Source organism: Acinonyx jubatus, chromosome A2 (genome assembly GCF_027475565.1).
Source record: "Acinonyx jubatus isolate Ajub_Pintada_27869175 chromosome A2, VMU_Ajub_asm_v1.0, whole genome shotgun sequence".
In the NCBI taxonomy this organism is placed as follows: Eukaryota; Metazoa; Chordata; class Mammalia; order Carnivora; family Felidae; genus Acinonyx; species Acinonyx jubatus.
Window position 1 is genome coordinate 14,633,836 of NC_069383.1, and position 26,198 is coordinate 14,660,033.

The following is a 26,198-nucleotide window of genomic DNA, read 5'->3' on the forward strand; positions in this document are numbered from 1 at the left end:
TGCCACAGGGAGGTCCCATCTTGGGTATGTTCTCCGTCCAATGATTCCTGCCTAGGAAGCCAGCTACTAGAACAGGGTAGAAGGTGGAGCTATTGAGGCCCCCCAAAAGCCTAAGCCAGTTCAGGATCAAGGATAAAGAGCAACCAGCCTCTAAGATAATAGGGTGCTGCTATCTGACCGTTTTCCCTGCTCTCTCCCCAGCTGAGCCCATTTACCGTAGCACCGGCTGCTAGCTGGGGTTCTGCTCTAGGTGGTGGCCGGGAGCTTGCCCACAGCTCCCTGGGGCCATTGGAGCCTTGTACGATGCTCATCCGGACCCAACCAGACTAGACTGGTCCACTTAACTAGATCCTCTTAGAATGTGGTGCTGCTTGAACCAACTCCCCCCACCCCACTGGACTATGAGAATCAGAAGTATTTGCTCTACCAATAGAAGTCAACTTTGGTACCTTGAGCATTCCGTCCAGCCCTGCCTTTACTGGTCCCAGCCTCCCTCCCCTCGTACTGGTCTGTGTACTGAGGTCCCTGCCTGCCTTTTACCTGTGCCACCTGACTTATGACAGGCCTTGTGTCATTCTATATTCTCACCCTCCCCTAACAGGCCAGGCTCCTTCCTGTGCCTTTCCAAAATGCAGAATGGAGGTCACCTCCTCAAGGAAGCCTTCCAGGACTACCCGTGATGATGAGTTGCGTTTTTATGTCCTGCCATACCATCCCAGGCTTTCTCCATTGAAGTTGCCTGACTGCATATCTATACTCTAGGTGGAAGCCTTTCCAGAACAGAGGGTGGACCTGATTCAACAGTGTATCTCCAGAGGCAAGGAGGAAGCCTGCCTGTCACTCAGTAGGTGTTCACGAAATGTTGGAGCGAATGAACGCCCGCCTGTGTTTCAGGTAGCAGCCACCAGATGGCAACAGTGTTCTTTGGGCTATGAAGGTAAACGGTAAGCTTTCTGCAAGAGCCCCTGAAATAAATGGAGGTGGGTCCCCATAATCGCAGCACTCGGCTATTTTTCTAAAAAACATATCAGTTTATCGAAATAACCGCAAAGTCATTGCTCAAGCCAGACCTTGTGCGAGAGACACAGCAAACAAAGTCCCGAGGTGGGTACCTGTGCACCACGGAGGGCTTGAACCCTTAGTACCATTCTCCATGGGATCTCAGCATGGTATCGTCTAACTCGAGGGCCCGAGAACACCCATTCAGACTCCTGAGCATTTGACGCGTCTGAAGCCATCCCAGCCCGACACCCTTGTGGCTGCCTGTGCCTGTTCCGGGTTCACTGGCTCTAATTTTACTTCTTATCTTATCAGGGTTTTTACCAGTAGACCAGTTTGGCTGGAGAGGAAGGTTTATGAAGGTTCGTGAAAGATAAGGTTGGCGGTAGGGAGGGGCCAGCAGGGGAGGCCTCTGGATACCAGGCTGAGGAGTGTGGACTTTACCCCACACACGATAAAGTAGCTGGCAGGCTCTTGTGCCGCACGCATGTGCACATGTGTGTGCAGGCAGGCGGCACGTGTGTGCATGAGTGAAAGGGGAGTGGAATGGGGAGGGACGGACAGGTACCAAACGGTGTCGAGAAGGATGGGTGATGGGGCTGGGGGGCAGCAAGGGAGGCCCGCGGGGGGTCACTGTAGCAACCTAAGGTGTAGGGCTGAGGCACCAGATGGTGGGGGTGGCGGACAGGAGGCACCCAGATGGATTCAGGTAAGTTCTGCAGGGAGATCCACTAGAGGATTGGGTCATTGATTGGGAAGGACGGGGAGAGCCCAGAACCAAGCAAGGAGCTTCACTGTTGGACTAAACCCTGACCTTGTGCAAATTAGAAGAAGGCCTGTCTTTCCCAGGACGCTTGACTTCTACCTGCCACCAAACTCTCTTGCCTGCAAAGCTCCCAGGTGAATAGGCCCCTGAGGCAGCCAGTCCGTGCCCGCCCTGCTCCACGGTGGGGTGGGACCCCAGCATTCCAAGCCTGGCTGCAGGAGGCAGGGGTGGTATTTCTGAGAGAAATGGTTTAAGGAAAAGAGCATCCCGAGTCTCATACATCTCCAGTGCGGTGGTTCTCGAACGTCAGTGGGCGTCAGACACACAGGGAGGGCTTGCTAAAACACAGGTCGCTGGGGGTCTGATTGCGTAGATCTGGGCTGGAGCCTGAGAACTTCCATTTCTACCAAATTCACTGGTGACACTGTTACTGCTGGTCCGGGACCACTCTTAGAGCCCTACCCAAACCAAATGAATCAGAATCCAGGTAGGAGAGCATCTCCTGGACATCTTTCTTCCACCCACACGTTAGATTCAAAGATAGCACCTCTGGGGGCAGCTCAGGTCTGAAGACGCGGCTGTATTTGAGCTGCAGGATATTGGCAAATTGTTTGGTTCCGATGGATGAATTTCCCCCATTTCATCTCTAATACTCCCCTTTTCCCCCAGGAGAGGCTTCAGCTTCCCCTCTTTCCCTGACAGGAGTACCAGGCTGGCCTGAATTGTCCAGTCCTCCCTAACAAGCAAGGTGACCTGTGTCAAAACCTGCTTCTTTCATAATAAGTACCTGCCACTTTGCTTTTTCTAGCTCTTCTAGATATCTTTTAGAGATTCCAGAATTTCCTGTGGGCCAGACATGCCTGTTTACTGCTCACCTGCTGAAAAGGAGCTACCGGTTCCCCTGCCACCCCCCCCCCCCCCCCGTCCCCTGTCATGAGCTCCTCCTACCCCATCCCGGTCCCACCCCTGCCCTCTGCAGCCACCCAATGCTTTGGAGTAGATGTCTGCCTTATCTGCCACCAAGGTTATTTGAGGTTCTGCAGGAACTAAAAAAAGTGTGTCCTTTCTCTCAATATGGTAGTAGAAAGAAGAGGTAACATAAGGTGTGTGTGGGATAGAAGTAAATATGGGTCTGAAAAACCCACATAATTATATAATGGAGAGATACTGCCAAGGTAAATTAATAAGAAAACAGTTGGGTGATGTTTACCGACAAAATCAGTTTGGGGTGTGTTATTCCCCGCATTTCCTTTGTCAAACGAGCTACAGATTGGAAGAATGCGTCTCCAAAGAGGCAACCCCCTCATGGAAGTGGCCATATTTTTCTGTCTGGTTCGTCAGGCTACCTAGAAACCAGGGAAATTGCCAAGGTAAGGCCTGGGAGCTACCTGGGGGCTCCACTGTCACTGGCTGCTTTGCTGGACACCTCTCTGTCTCTCTGGCTGGCTGGCTGGCTGTCTCCTGTCTGTCTTTCCATCTGTCCTGCTCCCCTATGTGACTCCCACAGGCTTGGAACAGCAAGGCCAGAGTTCTCAACTCTAACTCACAGTCCAAATGTGAATGCCTTGAATCTGCATTCTCTTACATGGAAACACCTGGACGGTAAAATTGTGATTCAAACTGCGTCCATTGTCAGTATCATGGGGATGCCTCTCCTTTCCCGAAAAGTTTTGTAACTTGGTCCAGCCGGTTTGGATTTGAGACAGGATGCAGGCTCGTAACTGAGATCAGAGGAGCCATCGCCCATTTAGGAAACGCTCTGGAACGTCCGCCAGGAGTTCAGGAACAGGGGCCAGGAGAAGAAGATGGATAAGAGAAGTGCCCTGTGCTCAGGGAGCTGGGACTCGGCGACCCAGGGTACCAGACTCCAATCAAGACCACAGGATGCAGTCTATATGAGGACTCTAGGTCAGTGCCGAGAATCACCCTCTTTGGAAAAGTCAGGAAAATCACAATCTTTGGAAACCAATGAAAGACTATAGGCACTTAGTCTAGTCTTTTGCCTTCATTATCCTGGGCACCTAGTCGACTGGTCTCTGCTTGAATTCCTCCAGTTCTGGGGAGCTCATGTCCTCTTGTTGTCAGGCTTCAGAACCTGTATCAGGTTTCCCCAAGGCTGTATTTCCCCTTGCCACTCCCACATCTGGTCTTTCACCTGATAGTGACAATCACCCTGTGATTTAGGCAGGGTGGTCGAGTGCCCACTTGACCAAGCAGTTACACTCAGTGTTGGTCAGGTTCAGTGAAATTTGGCAAAGACAATACTGGCACTCCGGCTGCTGAACTCCTTGCCCAACATTTTTTTTTTTTTTTTTAATCATACAGCTCTGCTATCATGTTGGGAGCAGTCCAGACTCCAGATTTCTGAATTTGAAACATAACCACACTACTAACCTTCCCAGCAATCTGGGGGAGAAAGCAAAGGTTGGAACCATAGGCCCTAGAATTCCACCCTTCATGAAGAACAAGCCAATTGCCTGGGCTAGGGGCTAAGTCAATGGGGAAGACAGCAGAGGGTCAAAGGGAAGCCTACTCTTCATACTCTATCTACAGATATGGAGTTAGAGGCTCTTTCCTCCTGTTTAGATGACCTCTCTGTAGTGAAGGGATGATGCCATCCCAATGTTGTGGTGCCTGACCCAGGAGAGATGGAGCAAAGGTGGTGCTGGAGGAAGGCTTTGGTCAAAGCCACGTGACCAAAGTGTGTGTCCAAAGAGAACACCCATCCAGGGGGGGCCAGACAGAGAGATGACAGCCAGATCCACACCAACAGACTGGGGGCAGACACATCGCTTGTGCAGAGTGGACAGGAGGTAGGACCTAGGGAGCTCTCGTTTTGCCTCTGCCTCATTTATCCCGGCTGGCTTGGAGACTGGGTCCCCGATATCACAACTCTGATTTATACCTGCTGTTGGCAGGAAAAGGTGTATGTTCTATCTGTTATTATTGATCCTAGGATTCATGAACATTTAACACGGTTACAAAGAAGATCTAGCAAACCCACAGTCCTTGCGCTCTAGGGTTCCTGACACACGATCAGGCAGCTTCAATTACATAACCAAAGAAAAATGTTTATATGAGATTCAGGGACCCAATCCAAGGTCTGAGAACAGTTTGGGTGGCCATAGTCCACAAGTCTGTGATGGGTGTTTTTATTCAAAAGAAGCAGGGTATAAATAACTAAGTGCTTAGACAAACCCAAGGAACCCTAGACTTATCCTTTCGTCTCAAACACTTTTCAGGAAGCCATGAGCAGTCTAGTGGGCAATACATTTCCCTCAGCCCCTTGACCAGAAGCATGTTTCCTTGGCCAGTGTGTGGCCGGTCGCTCTGTGGTACTGTGGAATGACTTACACATGAAGGAAATAATCTGATGACTCCCACGAGGGTAGTCCAACATCTCCTGAAAGGACGTCATTGACCCAATGCTGGGAGGTCTCTGGAACATCGCTTATTGGAAGGACTGAATATGGAAGGTCCGTTGTTCTTCTTCACTCATTGTCCTTAAGTAGAATGGGTGCCTCTTCAGAAGATTAACCAAGTGACCCAGCAAACGTTTGCAGACATTCAAAGTACTTTGAATGAGGTAGTAATTATGCATATTTCACGGGAAGCTTATCCTGTGCCATGTTAATCCATGGAATTAGGAATACAGGGGCTCTCCATTCTTTCCCCCCCAAAATGGGCTTGAGAATGTAGTGAGGTGGTATGGTCTACCTCCACTCCTTCTTTCCTGTCCCTCCTATTCATTTCAAAACCAATCTCTAAGAAGAGTACTGTCTTTATTTAGGCCTAATCCACAAAATGTAATACAGGGCAAAGGGTGTGTTTTTGCATATACACGTGGGAAAAGCAAAGGGAATTTTCTTCCATATGTTTGTCTGAACTTCCAAAAATCAAGAATGAACATATATTACTTTTGTAAATGGGGGAAAGTTCTGGAAAAACTTTTGATTTGGGCTGCAAGCAAACTGCTCAGAAGATAACTATTCATAGAAGGTTTTCGTTCACTCCATCTCAGTTTCTTTTTTTTTAATTTTTTAAATGTTTGTTTGTTTGTTTGTTTGTTTGTTTATTTGGAGAGACAGAGGGAGACAGCATGAACAGGGGAGGGGCAGAGAGAGAGAGTGAGGCACAGAATCTGAGGCAGGCTTCAGGCTCCAAGCTGTCAGCACAGAGCCCGACGCGGGGCTCGAACCCACAGACCATGAGTTCATGACCTGAGCTGAAGTTGGACACTTAACCGACTGAGCCACCCAGGTGCCCTCACTCCATCTCAGTTTCTTCCCAAAGATGTACCGTCAATATCATCTCCCTGTGCTCACGTATATTTGCTCAGGAGGAATTCGGCATTGGCCACAAAATGTAGAACATTTCAACCTAATTATCCTTGCCTTGGAAAGAGCTTCCGTCTAGCTTTTTATGGTGCACTGAAAAAGGGAAGTTCTTCTAACATTCCTATATGCTGCTGCTTTTCAAGGATAGCAACAAGAAATAAATATAAGATACCGACTTTCCACCTATGGAAGACTACTCTGTGGCATGACTTCCAGTTGTGCCAAGATCAGCACTTGAGCACCTTGAATTTGGGAGCTAGAAGCCATTGAGCCCCAGATTTATGACTGTTCCCGTGTCTCAACCATCTGCTCCAGGCACGTTCCCGAAATTTATGAAATGCAATTGCTCTAAAGGGTACAGGCCAGGAAGTGCAGGGTTGAAATATTCCACCTGGCCAGAGACACTGTCGTGTGGACTAATTTAAGGCTTTGCTCATTTGAAAGGGGGTATTTCTCATTCACAGTAGAGTATCTTCTGTGCCATCTGAAGTATCATAAAGCAGTCAAATCCTGCTTGAAATGTTCAGAAAAGATTCCTCACCAAAGGTCATTTGCTCTTTCCATCTTTCAGGTTAATTACTCCTGTGGTTCTTGTCTGAGTGAAAAAGTCCTTTTCTTTTTTCTTCTTTTCCTTCGTTTGTTGCTTTGACAGTTGGGTATTGACTCTGTAGACCATGTCTAGGTTTTTCTTACAGAAGTAGGTCCCTGGCTTCCCTGTTCAAGAGCCCCAGTCGTGCCATGGAATCATCTCTAGTCCAGAATTGTCAAGAATGAACAGTTAGTTCTCCAAAGATGTTGATGTTTTCAAAGACGTGGGAAGAGTCTGTTCATGCCTTTCTGTCCTTCTCCAGTGGGGATAATTTGGCTTTCAGACTAATTGAAAGGCACAGCTCTTTTTTTGAAACATCTACTGAGAACAGCTTTATCCCCGTCACCCACACCACACCTCGGCTCGTGAATCTTAGACTCTTGGGAGACATCTATTCACCTCAGATGTGACCCATTATCCACTGTAACAAAGAATGGTTGTGTGTGCAGGGTACACACAGATTTGTACCCATTAGAGGCAAGAAATGATGTTTCCCTGTAAAAGGAGATTTTTAAGAAATGTCAGTATTTTCAGGTTGAATCCAGTCAAAAATAAGTCCTTTCAAATTCTACTTACGCGAAGTCAAATTAAATTCAGAAATTAAAACCAAAAGGCTGAGATCATTCAATTTAAATTCATGTGACCTCAGTCTTTTGATTTTGCTTTTCAGACTGATATATGTGTATAGACAGAATCTTAAAGACACCAAGCTTTCCTTGGGGGACGGAGTAAAATTGACACAGGTTTTATAAACATTTAATTCTTATGAGACAGGGGCCCAGACTAGCTGGCGTAGTTTGGGTATGTGTGATAGTTGGTTTTCACTCTGTTATGATTTGCTTTTAAATATTTATTTGTGAAATATAAATCTTGCTAACATTGAAGTCTGTTCTGAAGCAATGACTACTGCTTTTGCTGTTGCTTAATGGAACTGTTGAATCTTCTTAGAAAACAAAAAGATTCAGTTATATAAACAAATCATACTAGTGAAGCATCAAATAACAATTCTAGAGCCTCTGTGAGGCTGGAGCTACGTTCTGCAGATGGGTGGTAAGTTAGGAACCCTAAGATAACAGCCTACGTGGTCAATCAAAAAAAAAAAAATGTGAGTGACTCAAAAATGCTGAGAAATTAGGGCCTGCGTCCTTAAATAACAAGCACTCACTTGAAAAATTGGAAAAATATCACCAGTTTCATCAGTACATTTATAGATTCCTTTTCCATTGATCCATCCCCATTGCTAATACACCTGTTATGTAATAGATGCTTACTCACTGTTCTGTCCAGTCCAACAGATAACGACACTTCCTGGTGGACGGCTCTGATTTTCTGTCAGTCAGAATGATGATTTAGAATGTTCAGCTCATTCAGTAAAACAGACTAGTTCTGAGCGCAAAGGCTGAAGGAGATCAAATGTACAACTGTTTTAAATGATCACTTTCCCACGAGTGATGAATTTACGTCCTATATGCTGTCAACATGAACCATGACACTCATGGCCGTGGGGGACCCCCTGTCTGGGGACTAGCTGGGAGAGCACACCCTTTCCTACCTTGAATATATGAATAAATTATTCACAGCTATAAATGCTCTGGTCCAGTTGGTCAGTTAAGCCAATCAACAAGCATTGTTTTCATTGAGACCTGGCTCCCTGTTCCATAATGCAGTCCATAGCCCTTCCCAGAGTGAATGGAAGGGAGATGGGTGAGGGAGGGATGGGGCCAAGAGCAAAGGCATCAACAATTTTTTAAATAATAATTCCTGGAGTATCTGCTGTGTACCTGGCACTGTACTGGGATTATAAAGATGAATGGAACATAGCCTCTGCCCTCAAGTAGCTCATGGAAGAGGGGGGCACCTGGCTGGCTCAGTTGGAAGAACATGTGACTCTTGATCTTGGGGTTGTGAGTTTGAGCCCCACGTTGGGTGTAGAGATTACTTAAAAATAAAATCTTAAAAAATAAAGAAGAAGAAGCTCATGGAATAGGAGAAGAGAGAGGTGTATAGACAGATCATTGCCATGCCATGTGGTAAGAACAATGATGGAGACAGAAGAGCGGTACATTCCCAGCATGAGCAGGGCTGACTCTTAAAGGAAGAATGAGCACCGGCCAGATGTTGGTGAAGAGGAGGGGGTCTCTGGGAAAGGAGTCAGTGGGGCCGTGGAGCTGGTTTGAATGGGCTCACGAGGACCAATCATTAAATGTTCAGGCATCTTGCTAGCTGGCTGTTACACACGATCATAAATTATTAAATAGCAAATAATTAACATTATTTTAATTATTACAATTATTAAAAAGTAAATGATGCAAGTTTATGATTGAATAAATCACAAAAACGGCAATAAATACTAAAAATGTATCACTCCCTAATTATTTTACTGCATTTTACTATTATCTATGCCCTTGAGGTTTTTTTTCAGGTCTATTGCATACGTCTGGTGAAAATACTGTCTGATTGTGGCCACTGCCTACCTCTTCTCAACTCCACGTTTAATGACATCATATAAGTTTGAAGTTGGCTGTGGTGGGAGTATTTACACCAGAAAAGCCACGCATGCTACAGATCAGGGATTATTTCCTCCCCAGAAGGCCATTTACCAGCAGGCAGGGGCAAGGCCATTCAAGATCAAGGCAGGGAACTCCAAGCTGTGCGGAAAGCTGGGAACACAGTGCCGCAGGGAGCAGGGAGTGAGGATACCAAATCCCACATGACCTTTCAGGCCACATTGAGGAGGTGGAACTGGAGGCTTCAAAGGACTTTTGTGGTGTCTGGTCTGTGAGATCTAGCAGAGAGCTGGACGTGTAAAAGGAGCTTCAGTGGCATCTGGGCGGGGGCCCTGAACCGGGCATCGTGGGCGTGTGGATGGTAGTGAAACTTTGAGTGCACGGGGCCACCAGGAGAGGGTCTGGAGGAAGAAGTGCAAGAGGCTGGGGGAGCAGGGGGCAGGGGAGGGGAAGCAAGGTGCCCACAGAAAAGGGGCACAGGAAGAGGCTCATCTGGAGACCCTCCCATGGGAAGGGAGGGTATGGACAGCAAAGGAGAGAGGTGTTTCAAGAAGCAGGAGAGAGAGAAAGGGGAGAAGGGAGCAGGAGGGAGACTTGGAAAGAGAGGAGCAGAGCACAGGCATTCAAACCACAGTGAAGACCAAAAACATTTCTTTAATAAAAATCGGGGGAAATCCTGCTCTGTGACAGAGAAGTACCAAAATAAACCGCGTGGTTGTCAAAAACAAAAACAAATACAAAAACAAAAACAAAACCCTGTGATTTGTTTTAGGCTTTTTATTTTTAAGTTTATTTATTTTAAGAGAGAGAGAGTGCATATGCCTGCGTGTGCTTGTGAGTGGGAGAGGGGCAGGGATCGAGGGAGAGAAAGAGAATCCCAAGCAGGCTCCGTGCTGTTAACACAGAGCCCGACCCGGGGCTCGATCGCACCTACCAGCCGTGAGATCATGACCTGAACCGAAATTGAATCGGACACTTAAGCAACTGAGCCACCCAGGCGCCCCCATGATTTGTTTTAGGTAGTCAGGGAAGGGGGAACCAAAATGAGAAGGAAGACCCAAAATTCAACTTACCAGAAAGTGATATGTGTCCAGGGATGGAAGTGGAGTAAGGTGATGAGGGCAGGGAGAGCCTGCTAGAGAAGGAAGCATCCTCCCCCAAACCAGCATGAGGAATGAGGCGTGGCCACCCCAGGGGGGAAGCCCTCAGGCAACTGACCTCCCTAAAGTATTCTGAGAAAACTGACCTGGAGGTTTCAACCAGAAGTGTTGCAGAAGGTCATCAGGAGGACGTGACCCCCGGGTGACCCACAAGCTAGACTGGGGAGGCAACTCACCTGGCCGCAGTCCTTGGAATGCACATTCTACCTTCTGTTCCCACAGTGGGAGCCATTTTCCCAAGAGAGCAAGGTGTTCTTGAGGCCCGGACTAAATATGTGATGAGCCCCCTTATGGCCTCCATCTCAACTTTCGAGATCCTAGCTGGAGGTGGTGGAGATCTACTGGTCTTGTGGTGTCTCAGACCAGCCCGTAAGTTCCCCCTGCTTGTCTCACCTGCTGCCTGGGAGTCTGCACACTCTGTGTCTTCAGTCTCTCCTTGCCCTCTGGGTTCGGGGACCAGTTTGCAAACCAACACATATGAGGAAGACAGAGGCATAAATAAGAAATTAGACATCAGTGACGTAGAAGTTAGGCACATAGATTCCCGAGCCAGATTAGATTCGAATCCCGGTTCTACTGAATCTTTGCTTGGATAATTTACTTAAAACTGAGCCTCAGTCTCCTCATCTACAAAATGAGGATAATGATGAAATATACCTCATAGAATTATTATGAGGATTAAGTAAGGAAATCCATGTAAAATATTCGTAACAAGCCCTGATGTCCAGTGGAAGCTACTGATGATAAGGATTATGATTCCCTGTTAGGACAGCTTTGCAGCCCCGGCCTCCTTTCCACACCCACCAGGCTGTGGGATCATAGACCTGGTCTGTCTTTCATCCATGGATTCACAATTTTCCAAAAACTAGAACGCTTACCATTCAAACTGCATTCACTAGTCAAAACACACTCAACGTAATTCATCTTTCTTTGAAAATTTGGAAGTTTCCTCTAAGTTCTTGTCATGCTGTGGGGTCACCATTAGGAACACGAATTATGGATGGCAGGAAACAACCTTATCTGAAACAGCGCTACCATGGTTTGGGAACAAATGTCCTCTTTGAACCTTGATATATGTCGTGTACAGACCCTGATCTCTTGCCCGCAAGGTTGCTATTCTCACACTTTGCAGAATTTACCCAGACTTTTTTTCTGTTTTCAGTGTTAACTGACTAACATTTTGTTTTCTGCCTTTCCCTTCTCACGTACCTCAGAAGCCATATGGTAGGCAGCTAATAATGTCGTTTCCAGAACAGTATATACCTGGTTTCCCCTGCTCCTGGAGCAATGAAAATGGCTCCATCCGCTCAGTGTCCCTGTGTTCTCCCCGCTTTGCCTCCCCTGCTGACAATCTGCTTCTCCCCCTCCGCTTCTTCCATTTTGTGTCTTCTCTTCCTTCTTCACCTGCTCCCTTCTTTCCCTTCTGCCTTGTCTTTCTCAGTTTGTCTGCTTCATCCACCTTCTCCCCCACAGAGCTCATAGATTCAGAACAGCACTTGCTTGAATCTCATTGTCTGAGCAATGACTGCCCTCCCTGACTTCTGTCTGTTAAAAAAAAAAAAAAAAAAATTCTTGTCATCCAAGCTTCGTGACTGCCTGGATTCCAGATAAACTAAGATTTATTGTGTGTACACAGTGGCGACCCCCAGGCTATGCACTCTGAATGCATATCATGGGCGTGCTGAGGTGGAGTTTAAGCAAGCAGTCTCTTTGTTTCATCTGGAAAACATTATTTTGATGATTGTTGGAGAAAGCAGTAAATCGAGTCAAATGGATGATTCGTGTGGCCAGATCAGTGGTTGAGACCAAAGGAATCATCATGAGGGCAGCGCGGCCCTTTTTAGGAGGCTCGAGTGCTGGGTCACCATCTGCTGGGAATGGACACATGAGGCTTCAGTGCAGCCCGTGAACCACATGTGAGCCGTCATTTGCTGACTGTTTTGGTTTTTAAGTTTATTTATTTTGAGAGAGAGGGAGAGAGAGAGAGAGAAGGCAGATGAGCATGAGTGAGGAGGGGCAGAGAAAAGAGGGAGAGAGAGAATCCCAAGCAGGCTCCACACCATCCGTGAGATCCACAAACCGTGAGATCATGACCTCAGCCGAAATCAAGAGTCAGACGCCCAACCGACCGAGATGCCCAGAAGCCCCTTCATTTGCTGACTCTTAACTATTCTCTCTTTCTCTTCTTTCCCCACCGCAAAGCCAAAGAGCAAACAAGAAGGTAATGAGTTAGGGCAAGTTCGGAGGTTTGCTGGAGATAGGAAAACATGGAAGGGCAGAAGGAGAGCTTTCCTCTTCCCCAGCTCATAACAAAGCACCTTCTACCCAACCAGTTGAATCGCTACGTGTATAACCTAATCTATTTGTTGAGATGGACAGAATAATGGGACTTTGGAATGGCTCATGCCATCATTTCAGCCTTGTTAATACCTAGACAAGAAGACACTATGTAAGGATAAATATGGGGCAAATGGCTAATACTATGGCCAAAATCCTTGCCTGACCTCAGAATAATCAATTGAGGCACGATCTTTAGGGGAGAAGTCACCTGGGTCAGTTACTCCTAACTACGTTCTTTCAAAGTTGAGTTTGGCTGCATTTGAATTTGACCCCATTACTCACTGAACTGATTTTCTGGGGCTCCAAATAGTCATGTTGTCCCAGGTAGATATGGCTTTTCCTCAAAGCTTCTGTTAAGAATATAAAGGCAGAACAAGAAGAGAGAACTATTTTAAATGACAATAATATCTTTGTAGGCCTTCTTTCCGTTTATGTCTAAGACCTACAATGATACACGAATGGATTTTTTCATGTTGAAATTTGTGTGTTAAACGTTGAGTCTTCCACTGACATTAGGACTGCACTGAGTCTGTGTCATGAGAACATATCTTATTCAGTGAATTCATTTGAGAATCCTGGATATTGTGTCAACATGATGTCAAACAGCAAGTGTAACCAAGATTAACACCAATAGATACAGCCTTTGGAAAGCTAAGATACAAGGATTGTTTCAGGGAGTTGAATATTCTTTATCCCAATAGCCATTAGAGGCTACAGTGAGAAATCTAAAACTTTTCTTTTAATTAATAGATTTTATTTTTTAGACTAGCTTTAAGTTCACCGAAAAATGAGCAGACAATACAGAGAGTTCCCATATCCCCTGCCCACCCCTGGAAGTTTCCACTATTATTAACATCTTACATTATTATGGTGCATTTGTTATAACTGATGAGTCCATACTGATATATTATTATTATTAACTAAAATCTGTAATTTACACTAGGGTTCACTCTTTGTGTTGTGCATTCTGTGGGTTTTGACAAATGTATAATGACATGTATCCACCATTATAGTACTAGACAGAATAGTTTCACTGCCCCTTAAAACCCCCTCTGTTCAACCTGTTCATCCCTCCCTCCCCTTGGACCCCTGGACACCGCTGATCTGTTTGATATCTCCATAGTCTTGCCTATTCCAGAACATCACCTGGTTGTAATCATACAGCACATAGCCTTTTCATACCAGCCTCTTTCATTTAGCAATACACATTTAATGTCCCTCCATGTCTTCTTGTGGCTTGATAGCTCATTTACTTTTTTATCACTGAGCGATATTCCATCGTATGGATGTTCCACAGTTTGTTTATCCATTCTTTTTTAAATTTTTATTTATTTATATATTTTTTTAATGTTTATTTTTGAGAGAGACAGAGCTGAGCGGGCTAGGAGCAGAGCTAGAGGGAGACACAGAATCCAAAGCAGGGTCCAGGCTCCGAGCTGTCAGCACAGAGCCCAACGTGGGACTCAAACCCACGAACCGCAAGATCATGACCTGAGCTGAAGTCGGACACTCAACCAACTGAGCCATCCAGGCACCCCTCTTTTTTGTATTTTTTAATTAAATAACCCCCATGTGCTCTAAATTCTACCTAGTTCTATGAGGGATACCAAAAAATTCTAAAATGTCTTTATTTTCAAGTTTAGTCTATGAAGATAAGGCATATGTTAGGCAAAATAATATAGAAGTGTATTTTAATCAATTGAAGTATATTGATGACATGAAACAAATGTGTGCTAGAAATACCATATTTTCAGGGGAACATGAATCTCTTGAAATCAGACATGTGCGTGTGTGTGTGTGTGTGTGTGTGTGCATGTGTGCACGAGGGTGTGCTCAGGGTCCAAGATATTCATCAAATTCTCAAAAGGATGTATCACACCTCCTCCCAATATTACAAATGAGGAGGGGTGCAAATAATCATCAGTTGCATTTATAGCTGGATAAGAGCCCATGAAGGTGGTTGGGCTTGATCTAAAAACTAAAGGGTGGTGATAGGACAGGGTTTGGTGAAGCAAGGGATGAGGAGTAAGGGGAAGTCTGTCAAGGTCAAGGAGATATTTCATTGGGGATTATAAGCTGTGAAATGTCTTGTTCATCCCCAATAGAAGGTGCCCATGCCAACGGTTAGTGGGCGCGCGCGCACACACACACACACACACACACACACACACACACACAGATTTACAGAAGCAACACTGCCCCCTGGTTCCCTTTGTCAGCTTTGTACGGAAAAATTCCCCTCTAAGAGGGCTTTAGGTTAGAAAGTCAATATGAAACCAAGAATCCTGATCCAGGAAAGAGAGGATAAGGCAGAGGGGGAAGGACAGATGATTACCTCTGCTCTGTCAGCTTGACCTCAGCAGTGGGCTCTGACAAGCTTTGCTCATTTCACCTCCGTAGCATGGATGAGAAAACAGTGTGCAAACTGTAGAGCACTTTGTAAATGCAAATTATGCTGCAATTCATGCTGTCCCGTCTCATGTGAAACAGGTTTCCTCTTCTCTGCTTTTCTCAGATCCATCCCTAAACGTCTGGCTCGAAATTCAAGGTTTCCTTTGTTTGCTCATTTCTTCTGGTCTCTGCTTTGTCTTTTACTACACGACTGTGAGACAGACGTGTTCACTGATGTGCGCTATGCACTAAAATGGTGTCTGACACACAGGAAGTGTTCAATAAATACTTTTCTAAAGTTTATTTCTTTATTTTGAGAGAGAGAGATGTAGGAGAGGCAGAGAGAGGAGAGAGAATCCCAAGCAGGCTCTGCACTGTCAGCGCAGAGCTCGACACGGGGCTCAATCCTGTGAACTGAGAGATCATGACCTGAGCTGAAATCAAGAGTCAGATGCTTAACCGACTGAGCCACCGAGGAGCCCTTCAATAAATACCTCTGAATGTACTAATGACTAATAGAATGCCTGCCAGAATGTTTTACGCTATTTTTCTTCCTCACAAACTTTTAGTTTGTGCCATTCACATAGTCGATAACCATTCAGTTACATATCTAGAAACTGGTGATCTGATTCAGACGTCTTACCTACTTGGCCACGAATTAGGCAGGCTGCAGCCAGACAACCCACACGATCCTTCTTTGTGTAGGTCAGATAATGTCACACCAAGTAATGTTGCTTTTCTTTTCCTTGACCATCTTGTCTTGTTTCCTGTTGACGTTCTCTTATCTGGGCCCCAAGCGATACTGAATAATGTTTACAACTCTAAAAATGCAGGAGGAGTGAAGGCAACCTCTTCTTTCTCCCCCATTCCCCGCCCCCCCCCCCCCACAGCAGAGCTGACTGTTAGCAAGCTAACACCTTGGCTAAGAGCAAACCCAGGCTCCTACAACTGCCTAAACACAGGGGGCTACACATCTCTAGTGGCTGATAGGGACTGGCTCACCAATCGTGGCATTTCTGAAGAATAACCACCCATATCTCTACCACTGTTTTGCTGACTTGTTTGTTTATTGATTGTTAATAGACTGTAGGCAGATGCCGGACCAAGTTCTCTGATACATTTGACTTAAAAGACACTGTCTTCAAATTCGGGGAACTGCAGAGAGAATAGACCAGAGAATGAGTGATAACACAGGTCAGAAACAAGCCACAAAGAGATCATGGGTGAGGCCGGTTGGATCTTTCAGCTCACAGGGATTGTATCTCTGTGGAGTCTCGTGGCGTCAGGGCTCCGTGTCTCAGCCTTGTGGTTTTCGTAACTCTATTTTAGCAGTTTACCCAAGAGTTATCAGGATCTGATGAGTTGATTCATTCTAACCAAACCACAGACTGGCTTTGTGTTTTTTTTCCCCAATCACAGAACTAACATACTAATAGAGAGAGAGAGAGAGAGAGATCCTTTCAATGTCCAAATATTTGGGTTCAGGGCACTTACCTTCTGATATACATGAAACTGATAAATTACATTTCTAATGAGGAGACAGCTTGCTAAGCATGGAATCAGAGTCTTGGGGTATATTTCTATGGGGAATAGCATAGCCTGATGTATATACACGAGCCCTGCTCTGCTTTGGAAAATATCTTCCCAGGGAAAAGAATACTACAATGTGAAGACACATTCTTCTTCCTTTCTCTTTTTTCTTTTTTTTCCCTACATTTCATGAGGACTACCCTCTGTTTATATATGGCATTCTAAAATGTCCTTTGTTTCAGTATTTTAAAATCAAACTTAAAATTCTTTTTTTTTTTTTCAATGTTTTTTATTTATTTTTGGGACAGAGAGAGACAGAGCCTGAACGGGGGAGGGGCAGAGAGAGAGGGAGACACAGAATCGGAAACAGGCTCCAGGCTCCGAGCCATCAGCCCAGAGCCTGATGCGGGGCTCGAACTCACGGACCGCGAGATCGTGACCTGGCTGAAGTCGGACGCTTAACCGACTGCGCCACCCAGGCGCCCCAAACTTAAAATTCTTTTAATTCCTAAGTATGTGATCATTGTAAGAAAAAAATATACTTCATGGATGTGTAAAGAAAAAGTTAACCCTCTTCTGTCTCTGCCGTAGTCTCCATTCCTAGCCCTGGAGTAATAGATGTGGAGAGATTGGGTGTATGGCCCTTCTTCACCTCATACCAGGGCCACGCAAAGATATGCAGCGTAGTTAGGGATCTTGAAATGTATAAAGATGGGGTTATGCAATGCACTTGACTCTGAAACTTAACTCTTTTCACTTAATGCATCGTGGACACTCCCCCTAGGTCAATGGATAGAACTTAAACTCATTACTTTTAAGAGCTACATCATATTTCGTGATGTGGGTGGATGGACCCAGCATCTTACTTCAGTCAATTCTAGTCTTTGGCCACTACAAACAATCAAGTGTTAAACACTCCTGTGTCCATATTGTTAGATATTGATATTTTTGTTTCTCTAAATTAGTTTCCCCAAAGTGGGTCAATGCCTTTTAAAAAGAAATGGTAATTCTAGTTCTAGAAGCTGTTTTGTGTGAGTTACAGTGAATTCTTTTGACCATTTCCTAATGCCAGAAACATAAGGTCCCTCTTTTTTATCAGAATCTCCGAGTCACGTGAAGGGGCTGTTAAGCCCATGGGGTGTGGATTCTTGCAAAACTTCAGCCGCAGTGGGAGAAGTCCCCTGATTTAAGTATTTTGCCCTTTTCATAGCATTTGAGAATATTTGAGCTGGCCTAGCCCAGTAGGCACTTAATAAATATTCGTTGAGTGTTCAATACATGAAGGTCATCTGGTTCAGGTTTCTCATTTCACAGATGGGGAAATTGAAGCCCAGAGGGTTAAATGAGGCACAATTAGGGTGAAAGGGAGGAAAAAATCTGAGTGATCTAAGTTGCAAAGCAATCTGGGAGCTCGGAGTGGGGAGGTGAGGATTTCGGCAGGTAGCTGCCATCTATCCAGGACACGCATGTGGAAAGCAACAGACGGGAGAAGACAGCTTACAAAATTTGTGCATTAAGAATATAATTCTTCTTTGAAGCTTTGTTTGGATGATGCAGTTAGGGCTCACATTTAAATTTCTCATTTTAATTATCTCTTGAGGCTGCACCCGTGCAGAAACTGGACCATCGACAATCCAGGGGTGGGGATTGGGCGGCATTCACCAAACTCGTTCTCTCCCACTTGGGCACTCAGATAGACCCATTCCCCAACCCCCCTATGCGGTGAGGTATAGCCATGTGACTGAGTTTTACCCCTGGACTGTGAACAGAAGATAGGACACCACTCCCTGCCTGGCCCATAAAAAAATCCCACAGGGGCTCTTCCATTCCTTCCTCCTGTCTGCCACCTGGAAATAGAGGACTCCGAGGTCCCACACCCAGGTGGGGGAAGCGTGGGTCCCTGCGTCACTGCGTTAAAGGCTGCCTGCTAAGCACCCACTCTGGACCGTCATTAAGAGCAAGAAATCAACTCCCATCGCGTTAGGCCACTGTTAGCATTTATCTGTTACAACGCCCTGGCTACTTAATTAACTATATTAGCGTTTCTGGGTGTGTGTGTATGTGTGTGTGTGTGTGTGTGAGAGAGAGAGAGAGAGAGAGAGAGAGAGGATAACCAGATGTAAAATCCAGAACCTGTATCAATCAATACTACAGTTATTATTACACATTTTCTTAATACCCACTAATTCATACACATGTAACGTGGAGTCCTAACCCACCTGCCTTCTCCAGGAGAATGAATACCCAGGAGCAAGGGGGAGAAAAAGCTCTCACATTAAAAAATTTTCCTTACTCCCATGTCACTTCAGTTAGTTTCATTTCTCTTCTCCAGGAGTTTATGGAATCGTTTTTCTTTTTGAGCATTGTCTTTTTGTCCACTGTTCTTGCCTAATCTTGCCCATGTAGGTTTTATTGTCTTGACAGGAGGGGAAAGTTTCTAAATAATTATTTCAGGGTTTTTTTTTTTTTTCCTTTTTTATCACTTTAAAGGTAGGATAAAGGATGAATAGAAACCAGCTGGGGAAATGAAAGGAAGGAGGATTAAAGGAAATTAGCAGGATCTGGATTATTCCAGTTTCCCAAATCATCCCAACACCGTTAGTAGCCTCAGCAACAGCAGTAGTAAGGAGTAGTGGTAAAAGTTGGAATGTTTCATTCAGACATGAACCCCAAAGGATCTTCATGGCCCCTACTGGCATTTTCAACCAAAGCTACGTTGACTCTTTAGAGCTAAAACAAATTGGTTAGTAAGCCTAAGATCTTTTGTTTTCCTTTTCAATTTTTTATTTAAATTCTAGGTAGTTAACACAGAGTGCCATATTGCTTTCAGGAGACTTCGGTGATTCATCGTTTACATACGACCCCCGGGGCTCATCCCAACAAGTGCCCTCCGTAGTATCCACCACCCATCTAGCCCAGCCCCCACCCACCTCCCTCCAGCAACCCTCACCTTGTTCCCTATTGTTAAGAGTCCAAGATCTTGATGCAGCCGTGTGGGAATAGGATTGCCACTTGGTCACAGGTATGTGGGATAAAGGGAAATTATTGTGGAGCGATCTGTGCTTTGTGGTGAGGAGGAAATGATGGAATGTGTAAACAGGTGACTTTGGAATGTCATCCGTGGGCCTCACGAACCATATTGCTCAGATTACAAAACAGCAGTTAGGGCTCAGTGTGGGTTGATGGGAAAATTGACCGAGAACTCCACGAAAAGACCTAGAAATAATCTAGAAAAAACATAATGCTCAAAGGATACAGTGATTTGGGACCGTAGTAAAAAGACCATCAAATCCTGGCCACTGGGTCGCATGTTTTACCAGCAAAGAGATTAAACCTATTAACAGTGTAGGCATTTTCTCTAATTTCTCAATTTATTACAAAACAGACACAAAGGTAAATATTGTGACTGGTGGGTCATGACACAGCATCATGCCAAGAACTCTCACTCAGCAAATAGGTGGGTGTTGCATGTACAGAAGTGGAGAGGAGGGTTACGCCTTCTCTTGATAACGATTTATCAGGTGGGTACTTACCCAGACTTAAAACCTTGTAGCTTTTTGTCCAGCCCTTCCTTCCTATTTCTCTACCTCCTTATTTCTCGCTTTACCATCTTGGACGCCTGCTCAGAAATATTCAGTGCTTCTCCATTGCTTGTAGCAATAGAGTTGAATACCTCTGCTTGGTACCAAAGCCCCACCTCCCCCACCCCCACCCAATCCAGGCCCATCTAACTGTAGAGACATATTTTGTGTCCCCTGTTGCCTAACATCTGCCCCCTGCTGGGACAGGGCAACCTCCATTCAGGGCACCATGATTGTTCCTTCATTCCCGGGCCTAAGCCTTTCCCCCTTGCCTCTTCCCTTCCCTCCACATGGCCAGTCCTATGGTGCTCTGCATGGAGTTCAGCATTCTGAGATCTCCACAGGGGTCTGGCTACCGTCCCAAGGACAGGATGGCTTCATGGACGCAGTTGCACAGGACTGGGACCGTGTGCTTGGTTTGATATTCTGTTATCATGGTCTTGAAACAATTTCTGAAGAAGGAGCCATTTTGTATTGGGCTCCTGTCGCCAGGCCCGTGGTGGTGGTGGTGGGGGGGGAGCTATTCACGGGGGCAACTCCAACACGTGGCCCTGTGATTTTATTTAACTAAAATGAAGACAAAGCTGGAACGTACCTGGAGCACTTTATGTGTGCGAAGCAATTTTACGTGCACTGCCTCGTCTAAACCACCCAGCCCTCCCCCCACCTCCGCCCCCGGGGGTGAGGATGTTGGATCCCAGCAGCAGTTGTGGGCCTTAGGCATTTATGAATTGATTTAAAGCATTTTCTGGTTTTCCTTTTAATGTGTTGTTCCTGTTGTTTGTTCATCCCCAATCCTTCTTGCTCTGTCATGTTTATAATGATAAAAGCTCAGAGTAGCCTAAACGTTCATGGTCCTGGTGTAGCTAAACTTCACCCTTTGCTAATTTCCTTGAGCTGCTGTAATGAAGTACCACAAATTGAGTGGCTTAAACACCAGAGATGTATCATCGCACTGTTCTGAAGGGTAGAAGTCAGAAACCAAAGTGCCCTCAGAGCCACAATCCCTCTCAAGCCTATAGAGGAGTCCTTCCTTGCCTCTTCCTAGCTTCCGGAGGTTTTCAGGCCACCTCCGGCCTTCCTCGGCTTGGAGACATGTCTGTCCAATCCTCCGTCTTCACGTGGCATTCTCTCTGTGTCTCTGTCTTCATGTGCTGTGTTCTTACAAAGATGCCTATGATCTTGGATGAGGGCCTGTGCTCATACTCTGATATGCCTTCATCTTAATTTAGTGAATTACATCTACAAAGGCCAATTTCCAAATAAGGTCACAGTTTGTGGTATTGGGGGGTTAGGCCTTCAACCTATCTCCTTTTTTGGGGGGAGGGCACAATTGAACTCATAACACTGCCCCCTCCCCCCTTTTATGGGTCATTACGTCCTGCAGGCTCCAACTGTGGAGTGTGTTTTGCAAACAGTCATTCCCCTAATAGTTGTCATCCCCATGCCCAGGTCCCCCTGTCTTCCGGTCTTGTGGCCCTCCAACATATTCCCACTCTGTCACCAACAGGGGCTTCTGAAACCTGGATGGGATCTTGTCATTCCCTCACTTCCCATTATCTCTGGGAAAAATCCCAACTCATTGATGAAGTCTCTAATGCCTTGGGTGACTTGACGCCCTTACCCCTCTGACCTCTCCTGTCCGCCTTCACCATCACTCTTCCTCCTGCCAGCTATTCCTATTCCTCCCTTATGCTCCACACAGACTGAATTTCCCCCAGTTAAGGACTAAGATCTCTCACTCTCCAGACCTTCATGCTGCCAGAAACCCTCCCCCTCCTGCTTCACCCTTCAGGGTGTCCTTCATCCTGGGTGCTCCTGGGTCTAGGCAAAATTAGTGCTGAGGGGGCCTGCACAGCCCTCTCTCCTATGCTGTCTACCAAAGAGAACCCTGAAATCTCCAGCCCCGATATTTCAGCCCTGCCCCTTCCTTCAGCCCCAAAAGGAAGGTAAGAATTTTAGTCAATCTGCACACTGAAATCCTGGGGTGTCTGGGAGAAGGAAATGAAGTCTGGGGTGGAATAAAGGAAGATTTGATAATGCTTGTCTTGCGCTATGAACTTGAATTCCCATTAGTGTTGTTCCAGAAATGCAAAAGCCAATGGAATTCATCCAAAAGTAGGTGGAGCTAATGAACTATTCTTGACTATGGCAGTGCACCAAGACCAAATTTCATGGGGTTCAAGATATCACAAGTTACCCTCTTACAGCATTTGTCCTTTGTCCATCAGAGCACTTGTCATGACATTGTGCATTTCCTCATCTGTCTCCCCACTAGACTTCAAGTGCCTGGCACAATGGCAGGCACCTAGGAAGCCCTCCCCTGATTAATGGATGAATGACCAAATGATGTAAAAGAAACGAAGTCACAGAGAGGTTAAGAGATTTGCCCATGGTCAGACAGCAGACATTGAACTTGGGTTTTCCCAACTCCAAAGGCCATGTTCTTAGCCACTGCCCAGTGGGTGATGAGCTCTAGAAGCCCCAAGTCTGGGTCTCTCTTATTATGGTAAATCCTTGCCAAATGAATTTCTTGAACGAGAGAGAAACAAATAGAGGATAATAAGAAAGAAAGGAAAGGAGAGAGAGATTGTAAAAGTGACAGAAAACAGAAGGAAGAGAGGAGAAAGAAAAAGAAAAAGAAGACAAGATAACTTTTTGCCATCCTGCCTGGACTCAGATGCTGGTGCATTCTGGCCTGATTCATTGACCAGTATTTATGAAGGCTCCAGCAAGTGCCAGGCACTGTTTAGAAACTCGGGACGCATCAGTGAACAAAACAGACAAAGGCTCCTGACTTAGTGGAAGTTGCATCTTAATAGGGAGAATCAGACAATAAAAAAAAAAAAAAAACTTAAGAGATATGTAAATAATATGTCAGAAGATGAAAATACTGTGCAAAAATAGCAGAACGGGAGATATCCACAAGGCGTTGGTGGATAGAATTCAGGGGGTCTGGGAACTTGGATGGGGGCGCGGAAAATGACTTGTTTATTCTTATTCCCCTTAGACTTTCAAATCTTGTAGGCAACCAACAAAAAATAAAGGCAGTACTTGTCAATTTGTTACCAGTGGAAGTCACAGGAGTTTTTATACTATATCCACAGTTGTTACAGATATGTTCAACTATTGTTCATACTTGTCACTACTTTGTAGCTGTTGGACCTCCAGTTACAGCTTGTTATTTAATGTATCAGTAAAGAAACATACATTTGGAAACTGTATCACAATGTGATTAGTTTCTTTGGTAACCTTTTGTATTTTTTTGAAGGCATTTTAAAACATTGTTGTGAGAAGGGATCCCTAGGCTCCACCAGACTTGCCAAAGGAGTTCACAAAACAGAAACGGTGGAGACCACCAGGCAAGGGGAAACGAGGTACAGCGGAGGACACTGTGGGGGTGGAGGGATAGTTGCAATGCTAAATGAAGTGGGCAGGGTCAGTCTCATACCTGATGTCCTACTGAACATGTTTCTAGCACATACTTCCCTTGGCCATCCTCAGTCAGCCCTGGCTGGGACTCAGGCACCCAGCGATGCCAGCCTATTTCACCAATGGAAGGCCTCTGGCCCTTCCCCGGTACTCCCCGCCCTCCCCCCCCCCCCCAGGGGCTACTTAACACAGGATTTAACATTCAAAAGTTGGGAATCAACAAACTCACGTGTCGAAAGAGCACAAGGAAATTCTAGAATATGTTTTTTAAAATCTTACTTTCTGTTGCTCAGACGTCCAGCTCGACCAGACAAACTTGCTCGAGCCAGCCAGGCAGTATAAGTCTTCCACAGAAAAGATAAGCAAATCGGGCGGTTTCTGAATGTTAAGTGCATCACCTAGGGCAAATGGAATGTGAGCTGAAGATACTGCCGTATTTCAAGAGAAATCCTTGAGAAATTCACATTTCCTCTCACACGTACAGTGAAAATCCTCAGAATTGTGTGCCAAGAGATCTTTTGTTTTTGGACTTTTTAAAATTACACTTTTGGGCGGTTGAGGTCTGTTTGAAAGATCTACACGTGGACTGCGATAATATATTCTCTGGGAATCACAAAATTAAATTCTTCCTTATATTAATGAAGATGCTGTAAGTAACAGGAGGCCCGGGTAAAGGTAAGCTTAATCCAGACCTCACTTCTCTCACTTAAGGAAAAGCCTGGAAGTCAGTGCCTCATCTCCAAGATGTCGGGGTTCTGGGTTAGCACTGTGGACCCTAAAGGAAACCACGCAGCCCCTAGGTGACTGGGTCTCTCCCTTCCAAGTTGCAGCTTTTGCTTCCAACTTCTCACACCAGGGGGTATTCCATACCGGTGGCCGGAATATCTCTGTGACAACTGTATCCCCTACAGAGTGAGTTTTACATGCAGATTTCCAGATTCCACCGCCAGAGATTCCTGAGTCAGTAGGCCTGGGGTTCTGCCTGAGGAATCCGCGTGTTTAGAAAGTCCCTTTGGGGTTTTGGTGCAGGTGACCCAGGGACCACACTTTGAGAACTGACACCTTGTAACCTCTCCCTGTGTGGTCACCTCACGCCTATGGATTAGTTCCCCATGATATACTGATGACTCAAAAACAGATTTCTCTCTCTTATTAAAAACTTGGCTGAGCTCCAGCCTCCTACACTCATTTGGCAAATGAGCATCCCTATCTCAATATCTCGTAGGAACCTTAAACCCAACAGGTTCAAAATTGAACTTGTTTTCTCCCCACACCTGGTGCGTATAGAATAAAGACATTCCTTGACTTGGCAAATACAAGACTCTGCCTTTCCTTCCAGCCACATTCCTGACCACCGCCTGGGCCTCGTTCTTGGTGTTTAGCAATATTCTGACTTCGCACAGACCCTGAACACACATGACTTTCTACGTGCTCTCTCCCTGCCAGAATTCATGCTCCTGGGCACAGGTGGGCCATCTCCTCCCATACTATCAACACACCCCTGGGGCGCCTGGGGGGCTCAGTTGGTTAAGCGTCTGACTCTTGATTTCAGCTCAGGCCATGACCTCACGGTTCATGAGTTCAAGCCCCGCTTCAGGCTCCCGGCTGACAGTGCAGTGCCTGCTTTGGATTCTCTCTCTCCCTCTCTCTGCCCCTCCCCTGCTTCCCTGCTTACGCGCACTCTCTCGCTCTCTCTCTCAAAATAGAAATAAATTAATTAAAACAGACACACACCCTCCTGGCCATTTGTCCCTCTGCATTAGCTTCTGACCATGTGCACCCTTTTACTGCTGCACTCACTGTAATGTATTCTACTTTACCTGGTGGTTTTGAACTTGAGCTCCTTGAAAGCAGGGGCTGTGGCTTTTTCCCTTTTATACTCTCAGCTCCTGCTCTAGAATCTAACACATGGAAAGCAGTCATTGAACATTTGATGAGTTGAATTTCTTGGTGAAAGAAAGAAAGAAAGAAAGAAAGAGAAAGAAAGGAAGAAGGAGGGAAGGAGGGAGGGAAGGGAAGGAAAGAAGGAAGGAAGGGAGAAAGAAAGAAAGAAAGAAAGAAAGAAAGAAAGAAAGAAAGAAAGAAAGAAGGAATGGCCAGGAAAGTTGAAGGGAAAATTTAAAAGTGCACTGTTAAGAAAGGTCAAGGGAAGGGATTGATTCAAGAAGGTTGAAGGGATTAACAGTGTCTAACTAATGTTTGTTTAGAGATCAAGCAGGGGAGAGGCTGAGAAAGGGCACTGGATTTGGCATGGGAGAGGTCACTGGCAACCTCAGAGCAGAGGCGGCCCCAACAGCCCTCTGCTGTGATGACCATCCTCCCTCCAGGGGCTGCCCCACAGGGACAAGCTCTTTCCTGCCAGGGAGAGGGAACTGTACAGTACGAGGTTGACATGACACGGAAACATACAGGTCCACTGATGAATCAGTGAGTTAGGCTTAACTTGGCTTAACAGGATCCTCGGGCTTTTGAAAGAGCTCTCCTGTGTCTACCCTCTTCTCTATACCCGCTCGAGCTCGAGGCTTCCCTCCGTGCCACTTCTGCCTACTTTGTCCAGCCTAGACTT

At 45.7% G+C, this 26,198-nt stretch overlaps 1 long non-coding RNA gene across 4 annotated transcripts in view; it reads left to right on the forward strand.

The window, feature by feature from the left end:
• LOC113604175 (uncharacterized) overlaps positions 1 to 13,996 on the forward strand; it is a 173,279-nt gene extending 159,283 nt beyond the window's left edge. The window contains exons 5-7 of one of the 4 annotated variants that reach the window (XR_008296587.1): positions 763 to 980; positions 3,035 to 3,135; positions 7,979 to 13,996. This is a non-coding gene — a long non-coding RNA (uncharacterized LOC113604175). Of the gene's footprint in view, positions 1 to 762 lie in introns of all 4 variants that reach the window. The other 3 variants (XR_008296586.1, XR_008296585.1, XR_003426030.2) reach the window with 3 other exon arrangements.
• The last annotated feature ends 12,202 nt before the right edge of the window (positions 13,997 to 26,198 follow it).